General features: G+C 45.9%; 1 protein-coding gene across 1 annotated transcript in view; it reads left to right on the forward strand.

The window, feature by feature from the left end:
* The first annotated feature begins 18518 nt into the window (after positions 1–18518).
* LOC138851811 (uncharacterized) overlaps positions 18519–20000 on the forward strand; it is a 4999-nt gene continuing 3517 nt past the window's right edge. The window contains exon 1 of the mRNA XM_070081292.1: positions 18519–20000. This exon is cut by the window's right edge and continues 3517 nt beyond it. The gene's annotated coding sequence lies outside the window, so the exon portion shown is untranslated.

The raw sequence follows: 20000 nt of genomic DNA on the forward strand, positions 1-20000 counted from the left end.
AAAAAGCGAAAGGAGCTAGGAAAAGAGACAAGGAGGGAACCAGCAGAGGTCTGTCAGAGCAGGACAGAACAGCAAGGGCAAGCACACACACAACTACTCTCAGAACCATACAACCTATCACACCATCCCAACACACCCTACAATCCATACCCACAGCCTCCACCCAACACCAAGCTATAGAACCCCACAGTATGCCACCAGGTCTCCCACCCTCACAGGCCCCCCAAACCACAGTGTTGGAAAGGAAACTGAAGGTATGGTACACAAACGCTGATGGAATAACAAATAAGTGGGAGGAGTGGCAAGAAAGAGTCAAAGAAGCATCACCGGACATCATAGCTCTCACAGAAACCAAGCTTACAGGTATGATAACAGATGCCATCTTTCCAACGGGATACCAAATCCTGAGGAAAGACAGAGGGAACAGGGGGGGTGGAGGAGTGGCGTTGCTGATCAAAAATCGCTGGAATTTTGATGAGCTGGAGAGAGAAGATAGCGGAGAAGAAAGTGATTACATAGTGGGAACACTTCACTCTGGAGGTCCCAAGGTGGTAATAGCAGTGATGTATAACCCACCACAGAACAGCAGGAGGCCAAGGCAAGAGTACGACGAGAGCAATAGAGCGATGGTTGACACACTAGCTAGAGTGGCCAGAAGAGCTCATGCATGCAGGGCAAAGCTCCTGATCATGGGTGACTTTAACCACAAGGAGATAGATTGGGAGAACTTGGACCCACATGGGGGCCAAGATACTTGGAGGGCTAAGATGATGGAGGTGGTACTGGAGAACTTCATGTACCAACACGTAAGGGACACTACAAGAGAGAGAGGAGAGGATGAACCAGCAAGGCTGGACTTAGTATTCACCTTCAGTAGTGCAGATATCGAGGACATCACATATGAAAGACCCCTTGGGGCCAGTGACCATGTGGTTGTAAGCTTCGAATACACAGTAGAGCTACAAGTGGAGGGAGAAGCAGGAAGGCCAGGACGAATGAAGCCAAACTACAAGAAAGGGGACTACACAGGAATGAGGAACTACCTGAACGGGGTTCAGTGGGACAGAGAACTGGCAGGGAAACCAGTTAATGAGATGATGGAATATGTAGCAATAAAATGCAAGGAGGCTGAGGAGAGGTTTGTACCCAAGGGTAACAGGAGTAATGAAAAAGCCAGGATGAGCCCATGGTTTACCCAAAGGTGCAGGGAGGCAAAAACCAAGTGTGCTAGGGAATGGAAGAAATATAGAAGGCAAAGGACCCAGGAGAATAAGGAGAACAGTCGTAGAGCCAGAAATGAATATGCACAGATAAGAAGGGAGGCCCAAAGACAATATGAAAATGACATAGCAGCGAAAGCCAAATCTGATCCGAAACTGTTGTACAGCCACATCAGGAGGAAAACAACAGTCAAGGACCAGGTAATCAGGCTAAGGAAGGAAGGAGGAGAGACAACAGGAAATGACCGGGAAGTATGTGAAGAACTCAACAAGAGATTCAAAGAAGTGTTCACAGAGGAGACAGAAGGGACTCCAGAAAGACGGAGAGGTGGGGCACACCACCAAGTGCTGGACACAGTGCACACAACCGAGGAAGAAGTGAAGAGGCTTCTGAGTGAGCTAGATACCTCAAAGGCAATGGGGCCAGATAACATCTCCCCATGGGTATTGAGAGAGGGAGCAGAGGCGCTATGTGTACCCCTAACAACAATATTCAATACATCTATCGAAACAGGGAGATTGCCTGAGGCATGGAAGACAGCAAATGTAGTCCCAATCTTTAAAAAAGGAGACAGACATGAAGCATTAAACTACAGACCAGTGTCACTGACATGTATAGTATGCAAAATCATGGAGAAGATTATCAGGAGAAGAGTGGTGGAACACCTAGAAAGGAATGATCTCATCAACAGCAGCCAGCATGGTTTCAGGGACGGGAAATCCTGTGTCACAAACCTACTGGAGTTCTATGACATGGTGACAGCAGTAAGACAAGAGAGAGAGGGGTGGGTGGATTGCATTTTCTTGGACTGCAAGAAGGCGTTTGACACAGTTCCACACAAGAGATTGGTGCAAAAACTGGAGGACCAAGCAGGGATAACAGGGAAGGCACTACAATGGATCAGGGAATACTTGTCAGGAAGACAGCAGCGAGTCATGGTACGTGGCGAGGTGTCAGAGTGGGCACCTGTGACCAGCGGGGTCCCGCAGGGGTCAGTCCTAGGACCAGTGCTGTTTCTGGTATTTGTGAACGACATGACGGAAGGAATAGACTCTGAGGTGTCCCTGTTTGCAGATGACGTGAAGTTGATGAGAAGAATACACTCGATCGAAGACCAGGCAGAACTACAAAGGGATCTGGACAGGCTGCAGAACTGGTCCAGCAATTGGCTCCTGGAGTTCAATCCCACCAAGTGCAAAGTCATGAAGATTGGGGAAGGGCAAAGAAGGCCGCAAACGGAGTACAGTCTAGGGGGTCAGAGACTACAAACCTCACTCAAGGAAAAAGATCTTGGGGTGAGTATAACACCAGGCACATCTCCTGAAGCGCACATCAACCAAATAACTGCTGCAGCATATGGGCGCCTAGCAAACCTCAGAACAGCATTCCGACATCTTAATAAGGAATCGTTCAGGACCCTGTACACCGTATACGTTAGGCCCATATTGGAGTATGCGGCACCAGTTTGGAACCCACACCTAGCCAAGCACGTAAAGAAACTAGAGAAAGTGCAAAGGTTTGCAACAAGACTAGTCCCAGAGCTAAGAGGTATGTCCTACGAGGAGAGGTTAAGGGAAATCAACCTGACGACACTGGAGGACAGGAGAGATAGGGGGGACATGATAACGACATACAAAATACTGAGAGGAATTGACAAGGTGGACAAAAACAGGATGTTCCAGAGATTGGACACAGTAACAAGGGGACACAGTTGGAAGCTAAAGACACAGATGAATCACAGGGATGTTAGGAAGTATTTCTTCAGCCACAGAGTAGTCAGTAAGTGGAATAGTTTGGGAAGCGATGTAGTGGAGGCAGGATCCATACATAGCTTTAAGCAGAGGTACGATAAAGCTCACGGCTCAGGGAGAGTGACCTAGTAGCGATCAGTGAAGAGGCGGGGCCAGGAGCTCGGACTCGACCCCCGCAACCTCAACTAGGTGAGTACACATACACACACACACACACACATACACACACACACACACACACACACACACACACACACACACACACACACACACACACACACCAGCTACCACCATCACTATCACTATCCCCACTATCACTGTCACCATCACCATCACTAACGCCCACCTTCTCAACCATCACCACTATCAACACACATCACTAACACTACTACCGCGAAAACACTGTCGTCACCACTAACCACAACCACTCAACCATCAACACTATCACGACCGTCACCTTCACCACCAAAACTGTCGTCACCACTATCCACAACCACTCAACCATCAACACTATCACCACCATCACAATCATCACCAACACCACCATGCTTACACACCCATCATCGAGCAAATTCATTATCCCAGCTGTGTTTAACACTAGGATAACACAGAGAACTTTGTTGACACATCATCTATATGTTATCAGTGTGTCTGTCTCAGTCATGATGGGAATGTGTCTGTCTCAGTCATGATGGGAATGTGTCTGCCTCAGTCATGATGGGAATGTGTCTGCCTCAGTCATGATGGGAATGTGTCTGCCTCAGTCATGATGGGAATGTGTCTGTCTCAGTCATGATGGGAATGTGTCTGCCTCAGTCATGATGGGAATGTGTCTGCCTAAGTCATGATGGGAATGTGTCTGTCTCAGTCATGATGGGAATGTGTCTGCCTCAGTCATGATGGGAATGTGTCTGTCTCAGTCATGATGGGAATGTGTCTGTGTCTGCCTCAGTCATGATGGGAATGTGTCTGCCTCAGTCATGATGGGAATGTGTCTGCCTCAGTCATGATGGGAATGTGTCTGCCTCAGTCATGATGGGAATGTGTCTGTCTCAGTCATGATGGGAATGTGTCTGTCTCAGTCATGATGGGAATGTGTCTGCCTCAGTCATGATGGGAATGTGTCTGCCTCAGTCATGATGGGAATGTGTCTGTCTCAGTCATGATGGGAATGTGTCTGTCTCAGTCATGATGGGAATGTGTCTGCCTCAGTCATGATGGGAATGTGTCTGCCTCAGTCATGATGGGAATGTGTCTGTCTCAGTCATGATGGGAATGTGTCTGTCTCAGTCATGATGGGAATGTGTCTGCCTCAGTCATGATGGGAATGTGTCTGCCTCAGTCATGATGGGAATGTGTCTGCCTCAGTCATGATGGGAATGTGTCTGCCTCAGTCATGATGGGAATGTGTCTGCCTCAGTCATGATGGGAATGTGTCTGCCTCAGTCATGATGGGAATGTGTCTGCCTCAGTCATGATGGGAATGTGTCTGCCTCAGTCATGATGGGAATGTGTCTGCCTCAGTCATGATGGGAATGTGTCTGCCTCAGTCATGATGGGAATGTGTCTGTCTCAGTCATGATGGGAATGTGTCTGCCTCAGTCATGATGGGAATGTGTCTGTCTCAGTCATGATGGGAATGTGTCTGTCTCAGTCATGATGGGAATGTGTCTGCCTCAGTCATGATGGGAATGTGTCTGCCTCAGTCATGATGGGAATGTGTCTGCCTCAGTCATGATGGGAATGTGTCTGCCTCAGTCATGATGGGAATGTGTCTGCCTCAGTCATGATGGGAATGTGTCTGTCTCAGTCATGATGGGAATGTGTCTGCCTCAGTCATGATGGGAATGTGTCTGCCTCAGTCATGATGGGAATGTGTCTGCCTCAGTCATGATGGGAATGTGTCTGCCTCAGTCATGATGGGAATGTGTCTGCCTCAGTCATGATGGGAATGTGTCTGCCTCAGTCATGATGGGAATGTGTCTGCCTCAGTCATGATGGGAATGTGTCTGCCTCAGTCATGATGGGAATGTGTCTGCCTCAGTCATGATGGGAATGTGTCTGCCTCAGTCATGATGGGAATGTGTCTGCCTCAGTCATGATGGGAATGTGTCTGCCTCAGTCATGATGGGAATGTGTCTGCCTCAGTCATGATGGGAATGTGTCTGCCTCAGTCATGATGGGAATGTGTCTGCCTCAGTCATGATGGGAATGTGTCTGCCTCAGTCATGATGGGAATGTGTCTGCCTCAGTCATGATGGGAATGTGTCTGTCTCAGTCATGATGGGAATGTGTCTGTCTCAGTCATGATGGGAATGTGTCTGCCTCAGTCATGATGGGAATGTGTCTGCCTCAGTCATGATGGGAATGTGTCTGCCTCAGTCATGATGGGAATGTGTCTGCCTCAGTCATGATGGGAATGTGTCTGCCTCAGTCATGATGGGAATGTGTCTGTCTCAGTCATGATGGGAATGTGTCTGCCTCAGTCATGATGGGAATGTGTCTGTCTCAGTCATGATGGGAATGTGTCTGCCTCAGTCATGATGGGAATGTGTCTGCCTCAGTCATGATGGGAATGTGTCTGCCTCAGTCATGATGGGAATGTGTCTGCCTCAGTCATGATGGGAATGTGTCTGCCTCAGTCATGATGGGAATGTGTCTGCCTCAGTCATGATGGGAATGTGTCTGCCTCAGTCATGATGGGAATGTGTCTGCCTCAGTCATGATGGGAATGTGTCTGCCTCAGTCATGATGGGAATGTGTCTGCCTCAGTCATGATGGGAATGTGTCTGTCTCAGTCATGATGGGAATGTGTCTGCCTCAGTCATGATGGGAATGTGTCTGTCTCAGTCATGATGGGAATGTGTCTGTCTCAGTCATGATGGGAATGTGTCTGCCTCAGTCATGATGGGAATGTGTCTGCCTCAGTCATGATGGGAATGTGTCTGCCTCAGTCATGATGGGAATGTGTCTGCCTCAGTCATGATGGGAATGTGTCTGCCTCAGTCATGATGGGAATGTGTCTGCCTCAGTCATGATGGGAATGTGTCTGTCTCAGTCATGATGGGAATGTGTCTGCCTCAGTCATGATGGGAATGTGTCTGCCTCAGTCATGATGGGAATGTGTCTGCCTCAGTCATGATGGGAATGTGTCTGCCTCAGTCATGATGGGAATGTGTCTGCCTCAGTCATGATGGGAATGTGTCTGCCTCAGTCATAATGGGAATGTGTCTGTTTCAGTCATGATGGGAATGTGTCTGTCTCAGTCATGATGGGAATGTGTCTGCTCCAGTCATGATGGGAATGTGTCTGCCTCAGTCATGATGGGAATGTGTCTGCCTCAGTCATGATGGGAATGTGTCTGCCTCAGTCATGATGGGAATGTGTCTGCCTCAGTCATGATGGGAATGTGTCTGCCTCAGTCATGATGGGAATGTGTCTGCCTCAGTCATGATGGGAATGTGTCTGCCTCAGTCATGATGGGAATGTGTCTGCCTCAGTCATGATGGGAATGTGTCTGCCTCAGTCATGATGGGAATGTGTCTGCCTCAGTCATGATGGGAATGTGTCTGCCTCAGTCATGATGGGAATGTGTCTGCCTCAGTCATGATGGGAATGTGTCTGCCTCAGTCATGATGGGAATGTGTCTGCCTCAGTCATAATGGGAATGTGTCTGTCTCAGTCATGATGGGAATGTGTCTGTCTCAGTCATGATGGGAATGTGTCTGCTCCAGTCATGATGGGAATGTGTCTGCCTCAGTCATGATGGGAATGTGTCTGCCTCAGTCATGATGGGAATGTGTCTGCCTCAGTCATGATGGGAATGTGTCTGTCTCAGTCATGATGGGAATGTGTCTGCTCCAGTCATGATGGGAATGTGTCTGCCTCAGTCATGATGGGAATGTGTCTGCCTCAGTCATGATGGGAATGTGTCTGCCTCAGTCATGATGGGAATGTGTCTGCCTCAGTCATGATGGGAATGTGTCTGCCTCAGTCATGATGGGAATGTGTCTGCCTCAGTCATGATGGGAATGTGTCTGCCTCAGTCATGATGGGAATGTGTCTGCCTCAGTCATGAGGGGAATGTGTCTGCCTCAGTCATAATGGGAATGTGTCTGTCTCAATCATGATGGGAATGTGTCTGTCTCAGTCATGATGGGAATGTGTCTGCTCCAGTCATGATGGGAATGTGTCTGCCTCAGTCATGATGGGAATGTGTCTGCCTCAGTCATGATGGGAATGTGTCTGTCTCAGTCATGATGGGAATGTGTCTGCTCCAGTCATGATGGGAATGTGTCTGCCTCAGTCATGATGGGAATGTGTCTGTCTCAGTCATGATGGGAATGTGTCTGTCTCAGTCATGATGGGAATGTGTCTGCTCCAGTCATGATGGGAATGTGTCTGTCTCAGTCATGATGGGAATGTGTCTGCCTCAGTCATGATGGGAATGTGTCTGCCTCAGTCATGATGGGAATGTGTCTGCCTCAGTCATGATGGGAATGCGTCTGCCCCAGTCATGATGGGAATGCGTCTGCCACAGTCATGATGGGAATGTGTCTGCCTCATTTAAAACTGGAATGTGTCTGCCTCAGTCATGATGGGAATGTGTCTGATTAGTCATGATGGGAATGAATCTGCCTCAGTGATGATGGAAATGAATCTACTCAGTCATGATGGGAATGTGTCTGCCTCAGTCATGATGGGAATGTGTCTGCCTCAGTCATGATGGGAATGTGTCTGCCTCAGCCATGATGGGAATGTGTCTGCCTCAGTCATGATAGGAATGTGTCTGCCTCAGTCATGATAGGAATGTGTCTGCCTCAGTCATGATGGGAATGTGTCTGCCTCAGCCATGATGGGAATGTGTCTGCCTCAGTCATGATGGGAATGTGTCTGCCTCAGCCATGATGGGAATGTGTCTGCCTCAGTCATGATGGGAATGTGTCTGTCTCAGTCATGATGGGAATGTGTCTGCCTCAGTCATGATGGGAATGTGTCTGCCTCAGTCATGATGGGAATGTGTCTGCCTCAGTCATGATGGGAATGTGTCTGCCTCAGTCATGATGGGAATGTGTCTGCCTCAGTCATGATGGGAATGTGTCTGCCTCAGTCATGATGGGAATGTGTCTGCCTCAGTCATGATGGGAATGCGTCTGCCCCAGTCATGATGGGAATGCGTCTGCCTCAGTCATGATGGGAATGTGTCTGTCTCAGTCATGATGGGAATGTGTCTGCCTCATTTAAAACTGGAATGTGTCTGCCTCAGTCATTATGGGAATGTGTCTGATTAGTCATGATGGGAATGAATCTGCCTCAGTGATGATGGAAATGAATCTACTCAGTCATGATGGGAATGTGTCTGCCTCAGTCATGATTGGAATGTGTCTTCCTCAGTCATGATGGGAATGTGTCTGCCTCAGTCATGATGGGAATGTGTCTGATTAGTCATGATGGGAATGTGTCTGCCTCAGTCATGATGGGAATGTGTCTGATTAGTCATGATGGGAATGTGTCTGCCTCAGTCATGATGGGAATGTGTCTGATTAGTCATGATGGGAATGCGTCTGCCTCATTTAAAACTGGAATGTGTCTGCCTCAATCATGGTGGGAATGTGTCTGATTAGTCATGATGGGAATGTGTCTGCCTCAGTCATGATGGGAATGTGTCTGATTAGTCATGATGGGAATGAATCTGCCTCAGTCATGATGGGAATGAATCTGCTCAGTCATGATGGGAATGTATCTGCCTCAGTCATGACTGGAATGTGTCTTCCTCAGTCATGATGGGAATGTGTCTGCCTCAGTCATGATGGGAATGTGTCTGCCTCAGTCATGATGGGAATATTTATGATGGTTAGAAATAACTTTCAGTCACACCAGTGCAATTACTATACCTGTATACCTGGGGTATACCTGGGGTATACCTGTATACCTGGGGTATACCTGGAGAGGGTTTCGGAGATCAACGCCCCTTCCCCGCCGGTCCGGTCTGTGTCTGTGTCTGTGGTGGGTCAGGGTCAGATCAACCAGGTATTTCAGTGCCATTACCATACCTGTACGTCAGAGTCATTACCATACCTGAACGCCACACTCATTACCATACCTGGTGCGTCAATATCATTACCATATCTGTACTTCACTGTCATTACCATCTTTATGTCGGTGTCATTACCATACCTGAACGTCAACTCCTTACCATACATGCTCGTGAACCCATTACCATACCTGTACGTCAACTCATTACCATACCTGCTGGTCAACTCATTACCATACCTGCTCGTCAACCCATTACCATACCTGTACGTCAACTCATTACCCTACCTGCTCTTCAACCCATTACCATACCTGCACGTCAACTCATTATCATACCTGATCGTGAACCCATTACCATACCTGTACGTCAACTCATTACCATACCTGCTCGTCAATTCACTACCATACCTGCTCGTCAACTCATTACCATACATGTACGTCAACTCAATACCATACCTGCTCATCAACTCATTACCATACCTGCTCGTCAACCCATTACCATACCTGTACGTCAGCTCATTACCATACCTGCTCGTCAACTCATTACCATACCTGCTCGTCAACTCATTACCATATCTGTACGTCAACTCATTACCATACCTGCTCGTCAACTCATTACCATACCTGTTCATCAACCCATTATCATACCTGCTCGTCAACTCATTACCATGCCTACTCGTCAACCCATTACCATACCTGCTTGTCAACTCATTACCATACCTGATCGTCAATCCATTACCATACCTGCTCGTCAAATCATTATCATACCTGTACGTCAAATCATTACCATACCTGCTCATCAACCCATTACTATACCTGTACGTCAACTCTTTACCATACCTGTACGTCAGCTCATTACCATACCTGCTCGTCAACCCATTACCATACCTGTACGTCAACTCTTTACCATACCTGTACGTCAACTCATTACAATACCTGTACGTCAACTCATTACCATACCTGCTCGTCAACTCATTACCATACCTGCTCTTCAACATATTACCATACCTACTCGTCAACTCATTACCATACCTGCTCGTCAACCCATTACCATACCTGCTCGTCAACTGATTACCATACCTGCTCGTCAACCCATTACCATACCTGCTCGTCAACTCATTACTGTACCTGCTCGTCAACCCATTACCATACCTGCTCGTCAACTCATTACTGTACCTGCATCGTCAACCCATTACCATACCTGCTCGTCAATTCATTACTGTACCTGCTCGTCAACCCATTACCATACCTGTACGTCAACTCATTACCATACCTGCTCGTCAACCCATTACCACACCTGCTCGTCAACTCATTACCATACCTGCTCGTCAACCCATTACCATACCTGTACGTCAACTCATTACCATACCTGTTCGTCAACTCATTACCATACCTGCTCGTCAACTCATTACTGTACCTGCTCGTCATACCATTACCATACCTGTCCGTCAACTCATTACCATACCTGCTCGTCAACTCATCACCATACCTGCTCGTCAACTCATCACCATACCTGCTCGTCAACTCATCACCATACCTGCTCGTCAACTCATTACCATACCTGCTCGTCAACTCATCACCATACCTGCTCGTCAACTCATCACCATACCTGCTCGTCAACTCATCACCATACCTGCTCGTCAACTCATTACCATACCTGCTCGTAAACTCATTACCATACCTGTACGTCAACTCATCGCCATACCTGCTCGTCAACTCATTACCATACCTGCTCGTCAACTCATTACCATACCTGTACGCCAACCCATTACCATACCTGCTCGTCAACTCATTACCATACCTGCTCGTCAACTCATTACAAAACCTGCTCGTCAACTCATTACCATACCTGTACGTCAACTCATTACCATACCTGCTCGTCAACTCATTACCATACCTGATCGTCAACTCATTACCATACCTGTACGTCAACTCATTACCATACCTGCTCGTCAGCCCATTACCATACCTGTAGGTCAACGCATTACCATACCTGTACGTCAATTCATTACCATACCTGCTCGTCAACCCATTACCATACCTGCTCGTCAACTCATTACCATAACTGCTCGTCAACCCATTACCATACCTGTACATCAACTCATTACCATTCCTGCTCGTCAACCCATATTGCCATACCATACCTGCTCGTCAACCCATTACCATACCTGTACGTCAATTCATTACCATACCTGCTCGTCAGCCCATTACCATACCTGTACATCAACTCATTACCATACCTGCTCGTCAAATCATTACCATACCTGTACGTCAACTCATTACCAAACCTGTACGTCAGCTCATTACCATACCTGCTCGTCAATCCATTACCCTACCTGCTCGTCAATCCGTTACCATACCTGCTCGTCAACTCATCACCATACGTGCTCGTCAACTCATTACCATACTTGGTAGTCAACTCATTACCATACCTGTACGTCAACCCATTACAATAACTGCTCGTCAACCCATTACCATACCTGTACGTCAACTCATTACTAACCTGCTCGTCAACCCACTACCATACCTGTACGTCAACTCATTACCATACCTGCTCGTCAACTCATTACCATACCTGCTCGTCAACTCATTACCATACCCGTACATTAACTAATTACCATACCTGCTCGTCAACTCATTACCATACCTGCTCGTCAACCCATTACCATACCTGCTTGTCAACTCATTACCATACCTATACTTCAACTCATTTCCATACCTGCTAGCCAACCCATTACCATACCTGTTCGTCAAGTCATTACCATACCTGCTCGTCAACCCATTACCGTACCTGTACATCAACTCATTACCATACCTGTATGTCAACTCGTTTCCATACCTGCTCGTCAACTCTTTACCATATCTGTACGTTAACTCATTACCATACCTGCTCGTCAACTCATTACCATACCTGCTCGTCAACTCATTACCATACCTGCTCCTCAACCCATTACCATACCTGCTCGTCACCTCATTACCATACCTGTACGTTAACTCATTTCCATACATGTACGTCAACCCAATACCATACCTGCTCGTCAATTCATTACCCTACCTGCTCGTCAATCCGTTACCATACCTGCTCGTCAACTCATTACCATACCTGGTAGTCAACTCATTACCATACCTGTACGTCATCCCATTACAATAACTGCTCGTCAACCCATTACCATACCTGTACGTCAACTCATTACTAACCTGCTCGTCAACCCACTACCATACCTGTACATCAACTCATTGCCATACCTGTTCGTCAACTCATTACAATACCTTCTCGTCAACTCATTACCATACCTGCTCGTCAACTCTTTACCATACCTGCTCTTCAACATATTACCATACCTACTCGTCAACTCATTACCATACCTGCTCGTCAACCCATTACCATACCTGCTCGTCAACTGATTACCATACCTGCTCGTCAACCCATTACCATACCTGCTCGTCAACTCATTACTGTACCTGCTCGTCAACCCATTACCATACCTGCTCGTCAACTCATTACTGTACCTGCAGCGTCAACCCATTACCATACCTGCTCGTCAATTCATTACTGTACCTGCTCGTCAACCCATTACCATACCTGTACGTCAACTCATTACCATACCTGCTCGTCAACCCATTACCATACCTGCTCGTCAACTCATTACCATACCTGCTCGTCAACCCATTACCATACCTGTACGTCAACTCATTACCATACCTGTTCGTCAACTCATTACCATACCTGCTCGTCAACTCATTACTGTACCTGCTCGTCATACCATTACCATACCTGTCCGTCAACTCATTACCATACCTGCTCGTCAACTCATCACCATACCTGCTCGTCAACTCATCACCATACCTGCTCGTCAACTCATCACCATACCTGCTCGTCAACTCATTACCATACCTGCTCGTCAACTCATCACCATACCTGCTCGTCAACTCATCACCATACCTGCTCGTCAACTCATTACCATACCTGCTCGTAAACTCATTACCATACCTGTACGTCAACTCATCGCCATACCTGCTCGTCAACTCATTACCATACCTGCTCGTCAACTCATTACCATACCTGTACGCCAACCCATTACCATACCTGCTCGTCAACTCATTACCATACCTGCTCGTCAACTCATTACAAACCCTGCTCGTCAACTCATTACCATACCTGTACGTCAACTCATTACCATACCTGCTCGTCAACTCATTACCATACCTGATCGTCAACTCATTACCATACCTGTACGTCAACTCATTACCATACCTGCTCGTCAGCCCATTACCATACCTGTAGGTCAACGCATTACCATACCTGTACGTCAATTCATTACCATACCTGCTCGTCAACCCATTACCATACCTGCTCGTCAACTCATTACCATAACTGCTCGTCAACCCATTACCATACCTGTACATCAACTCATTACCATTCCTGCTCGTCAACCCATTGCCATACCTGCTTGTCAACTCATTACCATACCTGTACGTCAATTCATTACCATACCTGCTCGTCAACCCATTACCATACCTGTACGTCAACTCATTACCATACCTGCTCGTCAGCCCATTACCATACCTGTACATCAACTCATTACCATACCTGCTCGTCAAATCATTACCATACCTGTACGTCAACTCATTACCAAACCTGTACGTCAGCTCATTACCATACCTGCTCGTCAATCCATTACCCTACCTGCTCGTCAATCCGTTACCATACCTGCTCGTCAACTCATTACCATACGTGCTCGTCAACTCATTACCATACTTGGTAGTCAACTCATTACCATACCTGTACGTCAACCCATTACAATAACTGCTCGTCAACCCATTACCATACCTGTACGTCAACTCATAACTAACCTGCTCGTCAACCCACTACCATACCTGTACGTCAGCTCATTACCATACCTGCTCGTCAACTCATTACCATACCTGCTCGTCAACTCATTACCATACCCGTACATTAACTAATTACCATACCTGCTCGTCAACTCATTACCATACCTGCTCGTCAACCCATTATCATACCTGCTTGTCAACTCATTACCATACCTATACTTCAACTCATTTCCATACCTGCTAGCCAACCCATTACCATACCTGTTCGTCAAGTCATTACCATACCTGCTCGTCAACCCATTACCGTACCTGTACATCAACTCATTACCATACCTGTATGTCAACTCGTTTCCATACCTGCTCGTCAACTCTTTACCATATCTGTACGTTAACTCATTACCATACCTGCTCGTCAACTCATTACCATACCTGCTCGTCAACTCATTACCATACCTGCTCCTCAACCCATTACCATACCTGCTCGTCACCTCATTACCATACCTGGTAGTTAACTCATTACCATACCTGTACGTCATCCCATTACAATAACTGCTCGTCAACCCATTACCATACCTGTACGTCAACTCATTACTAACCTGCTCGTCAACCCACTACCATACCTGTACATCAACTCATTGCCATACCTGTTCGTCAACTCATTACAATACCTTCTCGTCAACTCATTACCATACCTGCTCGTCAACTCTTTACCATACCTGTACGTCAACTCATTACCATACCTGCTAGTCAACTCATTACCATACCTGCTCGTCAACTCACTACCATACCTGTACGTCAACTCATTGCCATACCTGTTCGTCAAGTCATTACAATGCCTTCTCGTCAACTCATTGCCATACCTGCTCGTCAACTCATTACCATACCTGTACGTCAACTCATTACCATACCTGTACGTCAACTCATTACCATACCTGTACGTCAACTCATTACCATACCTGTACGTCAACTCCTTACCGTACCTGTACGTCAACTCATTACCATATCTGTACGTCAACTCATTACCATACCTGCTCGTCAACTCATTACCATACCTGCTCGTCAACTCATTACCATACCTGCTCGTCAACTCATTACCATACCTGTACGTCAACTCATTACCATACCTGTACGTCAACTCATTACCATACCTGCTCGTCAACTCATTACCATACCTGCTCGTCAACTCATTAGCATACCTGTACGTCAACTCATTACCATACCTGCTCGTCAACTCATTACCATACCTGTACGTCAACTCATTACCATACCTGCTCGTCAACTCATTACCATACCTGTACGTCAACTCATTACCATACCTGCTCCTCAACTCATTACCATACCTGTACGTCAACTCATTACCATACCTGCTCGTCAACTCATTACCATACCTGTACGTCAACTCATTACCATACCTGTACGTCAACTCATTACCATACCTGCTCGTCAACTCATTACCATACCTGTACGTCAACTCATTACCGTACCTGCTCGTCAACTCATTACCATACCTGTACGTCAACTCATTACCATACCTGCTCGTCAACTCATTACCATACCTGTACGTCAACTCATTACCATACCTGCTCGTCAACTCATTACCATACCTGTACGTCAACTCATTACCATACCTGCTCGTCAACTCATTACCATACCTGTACGTCAACTCATTACCATTCCTGTACGTCAACGATATTAGTAATTTGTACGAGTTAGATCTATTACCTTTTGTGTACTGCTCTATGAAGACTCATGAACCAGGCAGTCCAGCACAGGATACATGCACCATGATGTGTATGTATCCTGAGAGACAAACATCATGATGTGCATGTATCATGAGAGACAAACACCATGATGTTTATGTATCCTGATAGACAATCACCATGATGTGTATGTATCCAGACAGACAAACACCATAATGTGTTTGTATCCTGAGAGACAAACACCATAATGTGTTTGTATCCTGAGAGACAAACAGGTCAGCAGTAACTTTGTTAACATTGGTGAGAAAGATGTGTTCACTGGCCAATGTATCCTGTTTCCTTGAACTAGTCGCGTTTACAGGCGACACAACTGTTGTCATCTTGCAGTTAACTTCTCTCAACAGCGCTGCTAATGAGGACCTCCTGAAACTATCTACCGGGATGACAACCAGTAAACTCACTCTTTATACTGACAAATTATTCTTCACGTTGTTTGGAAGCAGAGCTACAAATGTCCAACTAAATATAATAATGAACGATTCTCCCATTGAAAGATAAAATGAGAGAAAATTCTTAAGTCTTCACCTTAACTGCAACTTGAGGTTTTAATATCCACATCCAGTACATAACAGTTAGCATCCTCTCCATAATACGTTACTGTGTACCTCAAACAACACTACTTACGTTGTACTACTCACTGATCTATCCCTACCTCACCTATGGTATTAGTGCCTCGGGATCTACTACCTTATATCACCTAAAACCAATAATAACTCAACAAAAAGCCGCTGTACGAGTGATTACTCAATCCAGTGCCAGACAACACACTTCCCCACTCTTCAGTATATATATATATATATATATATATATATATATATATATATATATATATATATATATATATATATATATATATATATAGCAATCATTTCCAATGTAAACCTTCCTCTGTAACTCTTTTCTTGATAGCTGGAACAGAACTCACGGACACAATACAAGACACAAAAATCTCTTCGATATCTGCGAGTCCATGTCAACCTGTATAAAAACTCAGTGCGCATAAAAGGCCCTAAAAATCTGAAACTTCCTGCCAGAAGTCTCTAAAAGTCTGTCAGTCGCTTCAAAGTTATTGTTAAAAGCATCTTATCTCCCTAATGTAATCCAGACAGCAATTTGCTTGTTAGAAACTACCTGTTCTCATCGACTTATATACCTGTTCTTCTTCCAACTTTCCTTTAGTTCTCTTGTGTAATTAACAATACACATTATATTCTCCCACTAGATTAATATTGTAATAATTAGTCGTAATTTCAATGTCTTTATTCAATCACAACATAAAACTGATGATCACTGAACCTGTTTAAATAACATGTAAATGTCTTATAATTAACCAGTTTATCATTACCAACTTCCCTTCATGTTGAAGGTATAATTATATTTAACTACAGAAAAAGACCTTCACAACGTCATATCTAGTTATTATGCAGTTTGTTAAGCTTACGATTAGTTGCAGAAATATTTTGCAGAATTACTGGCTTTATTTTGTGCCTATTATTGTACTCATTTATCTACCCATATATCAACATTATCTGTTTGCTCGCACAAATAAAGATTTATTACTATCATTTACGTGACAGTAGTAACTTTGTTAAATAACAAAAAAGGCATAATACCGTGACTGGAACGATGCACAAATAACCCGCACATGAAAGAGAGAAGCTTACGACGACGTTTCGGTCCGACTTGGACCATTTACAAAGTTACTTTGTAAATGGTCCAAGTCGGACCGAAACGTCGTCGTAAGCTTCTCTCTTTTATGTGCGGGTTATTTGTGTAACTTTGTTGCCTTAGATGGGAAAGCTATGTTCACTAATGTGACAATATTAGCTGTGATAGTTCTAGTGTGAAAGCTATGTTCACTAAAGTTAGCTTTATTAGACTTATTGAAATCTTCACTGCGTAAAGATACTCTACTGCTTCTGTCTCAGCTGATGACTGAGTTGGTCAAACTGCAACACCGACTGTAGCATCAACATCAACAGCATCATCAACGATAATATCAACATCAACAGCAGCATCAACGACAATATCAACATCAACAGCAGCATCAACGATAATATCAACATCAACAGCAGCATCAACGATAATATCAACATGAACATCAGCAGCAATATCAACAGAAACAACAACAGGAACAGTAACATCAACATTAATATCAACAGAAACAGTAACATCAACAGCAAAAATAACAAGAACCTCAATAACAACATCATCATCAATGGCAACATGAACAGAAATAGTAACATTAACAGCAACATCAATACCATCACTATCATCACTATCAGCAGCTGATGTCATAGTGGGAGGTTACATCATCACCATAATCATCATTATCACCATCACTTTCATCATGACCATCATCACTATCATCGCCATTATCATTATCACCAGCATCATTATCACTGTCTCCATCATCATCATCATCATTATCATTATCATTACCATCACCATCAACAGCAGGTGTCATGGAGGTAGGTTCCATCGTGTACCTACTAACGTATCATACACACGAAATGAAGCCCACTATTAATTAGGTAACTTCATCGACCATAAGGATCTGAGGAGGTGAGGGAGGAGGGAGGGAGGAGGGAGGGAGGAGGGAGGGAGGAGGGAGGGAGGAGGTAGGGAGTCGGGTGGGAGGAGGGAGGGAATAACAAGAAGGGCGGGAGGGAGTCATGGGAAGGGAGTTTCTGGGAGGAGGGAGGGAATGGCTCCGTGGGTAGGACTGCCAAGGAGGGAGGACCGTGAATGGTGGGAGGGATTGGCCGAAGGGAGGGCTGAAAGGAGGGAGGAAGAGCTTGGGGGAGAGAGGGAGGGAGGGAGGGAGGAAGGGAGGGAGGGCTAGAAAGAGGGAGGGAGGGCGCGTGTGCCACCCTCTCCTGACTAGGTCCACGACCAGAGGGACCCGTCAGCTGCCGATTGGAACCCGCGCCTCACACACACGCCGCTCTGGGCTCCGGTAGCCGCGCCCGATCACCTCCACCAGCTCCGTGTGCAGTGTTCCAGCTGCAACACCTCGGTGCACAGTGTTCCAGAAGCAACACCTCGGTGCACAGTGTTCTAGCAGCAACACCTCGGTGTGCAGTGTTCCTGGGTGCCGAAACGCGTTCCAACACACACCTGGATAAGCTCGTCACCCTCAGAAATCCACGCTATCAATTGATGTAATACCTAGCAGTGCATGATAATGAGAAAAAATGTTCAGTAGACAGTGATACAGGTGTCGTGAGTGGATACTAGGTGCGTGATTAATGTGTGTGCACTTGTGACTGTACCAGCTGTGTGACCTTGAAACACCTGTCACATGTTCTGGCTAGCTTGCTACTGTTGCTCGCTGGAACCACGGTCAGCAGAGCGAAGTCACGGTAAGAGTGAGTTTTTTTTAGCAAAGTGGTGCACGCGACAGCTGGAGCCTGTACCTAAGGCTCAGTACACAGGCAACACTTCACTTGCAGCTTGTGCCTTAGGTTCAGGATACAGGCAATACGTCAGCTGGAACTTGTGCCTGGGGCTCAGTATATAGACAATACGCCAGCTGGAGTTTGTGGTTTTGCTCGGTACAAAGGCAACATTAGTCTCCTCCGGACCCAGCAGGAAATTATCAGGACGATGATAATTTCTGAGGAAGATGCTTACAATGGTGGTCCCTTTAATGCCGGGTGCCTGTACGGTGAGACTGGCCACGGTGCCAGGGGTAGGAAAGCATCTGTCTAACATAAACACACAGGTGAGGCAGATCACTTGAGTGAAGATTATTAGAGTAAGGCGAGGTGTTGTGGCCCTGTGGTCTGATATAGGGCTCCCTATGGGTCTTCCATCACACCTACCTTCCTTCCTGAATCTTGCTGAATAATTACTAAGTGAACGATGTAGTGCAAGAGGAGTGACGTGGCCAGACTCGCCTCCGGCTGCCCCTTCCATCTCCTTATTTATGGCCACCTCGCTAACTCTCGCAAGGTAATTGCTCCTGTGTCTTGGCAAATGTAATTGAACGCTCAGCTGAGACCATAAGGATTACAAGAAGCAATTTAATGAGAGACATTAGTCTGAAAGCAAACATATTTATGTTAGTCGATGTGAAATACTTTTGCAAAGTAAAACTCTGTAAGGCACGGCTGAGCCGACGTGCTGCTGCTGCCGTGTAACTGTTGCGCCAGGATGTGGATCATATGTGCTGCTTTACTGTGAGTCGCAGCGGTCAGCCTGACGCAACAGTTTGTCACCTGAAAACTGTCAGTCACTGGCTCACTGCCTCCTGGTAGTCCTTAGTTCAGCAGCAAACGAATATGATTTGAAAGGAAAGGAAAGAAAAAGTGCCCTCGTACACATGAGGGAAAAATCTAAACGAAGACTGACAGTTAGTGGAACGTGAAGTTGGAGGCTTGTCTTGTCTTAGCCATAG

The sequence above is a fragment of the Cherax quadricarinatus genome, chromosome 6 (assembly GCF_038502225.1).
Source record: "Cherax quadricarinatus isolate ZL_2023a chromosome 6, ASM3850222v1, whole genome shotgun sequence".
NCBI lineage: Eukaryota > Metazoa > Arthropoda > Malacostraca > Decapoda > Parastacidae > Cherax > Cherax quadricarinatus.